We start from the raw sequence: 4,697 nt of genomic DNA, 5'->3' as shown, positions 1-4,697 counted from the left end.
TTGTCTATATTTAAAAACCGTCCTCTTTATTTTTCAAAACTCAGCGTTTCGGAGACTGGATTCTGTCCCCGTCCCCAGGTAAAACCTACTCATTTGGGCCCAATAGACAGAGCTAGTCCCTATCTCTGGACACCTGTGCCAGTTTCAAAAAGGGGTACATAAATCAAACACAACACAAACCATCTGCAAGAGTTAAGAAAACGTTAAATTATTGAAACTCCACACGTATGGGGCTTTGCACCAGAGAAACATCTCGATTGACGGGTTTTAAATGCAGACAAGATGATGAATAATGTCCAAAAAACATGATACTTGTAACTTTTCATTTAGTTTGTAAAAATTAAATACTCTCATTTCAAACTTTTTCATTCCTTCATATGTAGTCGGAAGATTTCAGTCAGTGACTGTCTGGAAGCTTGACGATAGAGGTTCAATTTCTGGTAGGGGTTGGGATTTTTTTTCTTCTTCTTCTCTGACACAGTTTCCTAAACAACTAGAATTAGGGGCCCTTCCTCCCGGGAGATGGGGGGGGGGCTCATGAAACTAACCATTAACCTTCATCCTGTGCCCTTATCTAGAATGCGTGAAACATTAGGGCTACATCCACGATCCCTACACGATTTTGTGGCGCAGTGCTTTCGCCTAGGAACTTTTCACTGCCTTGTTTATTAAAATAAAAATGGACAATTCTATTAATGCTTTGTTTTGAACAATATTTTACACCTCAGCACTATCAAAGCTTTACATTCTTATTATTTCCCTTCTTCTACCGGTTATTTTTCTCCTTCCAAACCAAGGATAAGCGCTACGATCCTCTTCCATTGCTGAGTTGAACTAAAACTGATCTTGCTGTATACGTCTTGGTCTTCCCAAGACTCATTCAAATGTTCAGAGAATTAACTGTGCTTTATTAATCATCTGCCGCCACACCGTGTCAGCTACGTATGAAAATTGGCACTGAAAGATCTGAGATCCCGTACGTCTCCATTTACCCCAACAAAATGTAAGTATTCGTTTCTGATGCACGACTGAGCCATGGGACGGAGATGACGTTCGTTTTAAAGATGAAAGAAGAATTTATTCGCAAGAAGGTTTCTATTGCAGTATATCTCATCCGGTGTGCTGCAATATTAAGGATTTAAATATGTTTCAATATGTTTCACAAAACGCGGTAAAAGTAATGACATTTTTCAGAATATTTTTCCGTCCCATCGGTCTGTGTTAATTCGTCATTTCTAAATGCTTCCTGTCTGATATTCTTAACATCAACTTTTATTTGTCACTAAACGCGGTTCTTTAGAATACTGCCATTACTGCTAATAATCCTCCGAGAAATAAGTGTTCACCTTTTTTACCTAACTAACTAACCAACCAACCAACTAACTAACTAACTATTTATATTCACTCAGCTGGATAAGAAATGCCCCTTCATTTATACAAAACAAATGTTCATGTATATATATATATATATTGTCACTTGATAGAATAATTGTAGGTGGGTTTTGGATTGATAACTGGATTTATTGGACACTTTAACACAAACTCCTGACTTCTCTTTGCAGATCACTGTCTCACACACAGAGCAGTGTTCCCAGTCACAGTCTTCATTTCGCTGCTTGGTAACATCTTCCAACAGTGGGCATTCCTCTGATCCCGGGCTTACGTCCTAGCAGGCTGGCGGTCATTTCACATCTACCTCCTACACTTCTGACGTCTCAGGACAATTGCCTAGCATCAGGTATGTTTACAGAGACTTTCCCTAGCAACGACTGTCTCTGCTGACTTCACAATTCTGGCTTTCAACAGACATGCCACATTGCTCCCTCATTAAGGCTATTCGTCCCGAGTAGCTTGCAGGCGTATCACGACTTTTTCTTTTGCTGTCGGTGAGAGCAAGAATTCTGAGAGTGGTCAGTGCTCCTACATCTCTGGCTCTTAGGCTGCTGCTATACTTTTATTTCGCTTGGGCAGTGGCTGGCTCCTCCGCATTGTCATTTTTAGCGTCCCGACGGAAAATTCGACTGCTCGCTTCGCGACCTCCAGTTCGAGAGTCTGCCTAATGATCCTCTTGAATCCCTTCTTTTTCCCTAGGCCTAGCTGCTTGTTTAGGTCTCTTTTCTTTATGCCGTTGTTGCGTTCTGGGCTCTTTCGTCGTTTTTTCTCGACAGTCGATCCTTCATGAGTGTGGCCCTTAATTAGAGCTTCATCGCTGATCTCCACAATCACTAGAGCACACGACAAGTCTTTTCAATCTGCTGCTGTCTTCAGCAGGCGTTCCCTGGTAACGGTTTCTAACAGTAGTGGATATTCAACTGCACCGACTAAGTATTCTCTTCACAGACTCCCTCACAACTCTCTTTCTCTCTGTCCTCTTCCTCCAACTGTCCTTCTTATAACATCTCGGCACGGAACGCATAGAAAACATCGTTAATTTTTTTACGTCAATCGTTTCCGTGGGAACATGTTTGTTTGCGAAGGCGTTAGTCAGTAACGGCTGCGTATACTTGCTTATTGTGAATCTGTTGTCTAGCAGCGGATGTTGTTTAGACCAAGTAACGGGTCTACACGCTACAGAACCATTTTACTTCTTGAGAACTGTGAGGAAAAGTCCCAGTCACAGTATTGGAGTTCTGCGTCGTGAATTTAATCCACAAACTTCCAAATACGAAGCAATAATCACTCAACCACATAGTTTGGTTTGCATTACAAATGTAAGTCCATCATATATATACATATATATCACTTGCACACAGTCTGAACCACGGTTAAATTATGTCTTGTATCTGATAGAAGAACGCTACCTAATGCCATTGCAGTACAACCACAAATGTGATAATGTCCTTGACCTAATACAATAGGTGAAGCCCCGTCANACGTCCTAGCAGGCTGGCGGCCATTTCACATATACCTCCTACACTTCTGACGTCTCAGGACAATTGCCTAGCATCAGGTATATTTACAGAGACTTTCCCTAGCAACGACTGTCTCTGCTGACTTTATAATTCTGGCTTTCGACAGACATGCCACATTGCTCCCTCATTAAGGCTATTCGTCCCGAGTAGCTTGCAGGCGTACCACGACTTTTTATTTTGCTGTCGGTGAGAGCAAGAATTCTGAGAGTGGTCGGTGCTCCTACATCTCTGGCTCCTAGGCTGCTGGTATACTTTTATTTCGCTTGGGCGGTGGCTGGCTCCTCCGCATTGTCATTTTTAGCGTCCCGATGGAAAATTCGACTGCTCGCTTCGCGACCTCCAGTTCGTGAGTCTGCCTAATGATCCTCTTGAATCCCTTCTTTTTCCCTAGGCCTAGCTGCTTGTTTAGGTCTCTTTTCTTTATGCCGTTGTTGCGTTCTGGGCTCTTTCGTCGTTTTTCCTCGACAGTCGATCCTTCATGAGTGTGGTCCTTAATTAGAGCTTCATCGCTGATCTCCACAATCACTACAGCACACGATAAGTCTTTTCAATTTGCTGCTGTCTTCAGCAGTCGTTCCCTGGTAACGGTTTCTAACAGTAGTGGATATTCAACTGCACCGACTAAGTATTCTCTTCACAGACTCCCTCACAACTCTCTTTCTCTCTGTCCTCTTCCTCCAACTGTCCTTCTTATAACATCTCGGCACGGAACGCATAGAAAACATCGTTAATTTTTTTACGTCAATCGTTTCCGTGGGAACATGTTTGTTTGCGAAGACGTTAGTCAGTAACGGCTGCGTATACTTGCTTATTGTGAATCTGTTGTCTAGCAGCGGATGTTGTTTAGACCAAGTAACGGGTCTACACGCTACAGAACCATTTTACTTCTTGAGAACTGTGAGGAAAAGTCCCAGTCACAGTATTGGAGTTCTGCGTCGTGAATTTAATCCACAAACTTCCAAATACGAAGCAATAATCACTCAACCACATAGTTTGGTTTGCATTACAAATGTAAGTCCATCATATGTATACATATATATCACTTGCACACAGTCTGAACCACGGTTAAATTATGTCTTGTATCTGATAGAAGAACGCTACCTAATGCCGTTGCATTACAACCACAAATGTGATAATGTCCTTGACCTAATACAATAGGTGAAGCCCCGTCATTTGCATTATACAAAGGAATCCCATCATGTATACCCCCACTACAACATCCTCTCACCCGCTTATCATAGAAACAATCCAACACAACTCCCTCTCATTCACGCAACAGACGCACGCACGCATAACCTCACAAACCAATAATTCGCAACCTTGGTCTCTCCCCACCAATATACACGATACAATATCCATGCAAATTTCAATTAGGAATTTTCTCTTTACCCTCCCTTCAACGTTCATTCGAACACCTCCCCACTGCGATGAAAGTACATCCCACACCCCTAAACCGGCCTGGACCATCCGTTCTTTTTTTTTTAACATTTGAGAGTGTCATCCACTTAATTAGGTCCATACTACGGCGTGTATTGAAGCCACATGACAAAAAGCGTCAACCGAGGCTTAAGTATTGGCTTCATCTGTTCTTGCAGCAAATTTCGTAGCAGTCATTAGCATGTTCGCCTATAAAATCTCAATTACACGTTGGATGTACTTTAGAGACAACTAAATTAGCAGTAACTCCAAGCCCGGCACAGCGACTGAGTAAGAGAGACAGAACTGGAGAATAATTGACGCTTAATATCATGAGGAATAGAGACAGAGATGTTTCTCCCCCCACTT

General features: G+C 42.3%; 1 long non-coding RNA gene across 1 annotated transcript in view; it reads left to right on the top strand.

Annotated features, from left to right (window-relative positions):
- The window catches only part of LOC111861413, a 154,915-nt gene extending 153,239 nt beyond the window's left edge, over window positions 1-1,676 (top strand). The window contains exon 3 of the long non-coding RNA XR_002842241.2: window positions 1,563-1,676. This is a non-coding gene — a long non-coding RNA (uncharacterized LOC111861413). The remainder of the gene's footprint in view (window positions 1-1,562) is intronic.
- Window positions 1,677-4,697: the final 3,021 nt, after the last annotated feature.

This window comes from Cryptotermes secundus, unplaced genomic scaffold, assembly GCF_002891405.2.
Source record: "Cryptotermes secundus unplaced genomic scaffold, Csec_1.0 scaffold605, whole genome shotgun sequence".
Lineage (NCBI taxonomy): Eukaryota > Metazoa > Arthropoda > Insecta > Blattodea > Kalotermitidae > Cryptotermes > Cryptotermes secundus.
The sequence above is the reverse complement of the archived record's forward strand: the minus strand, read 5'-3'. Positions and strand labels throughout refer to the sequence as shown.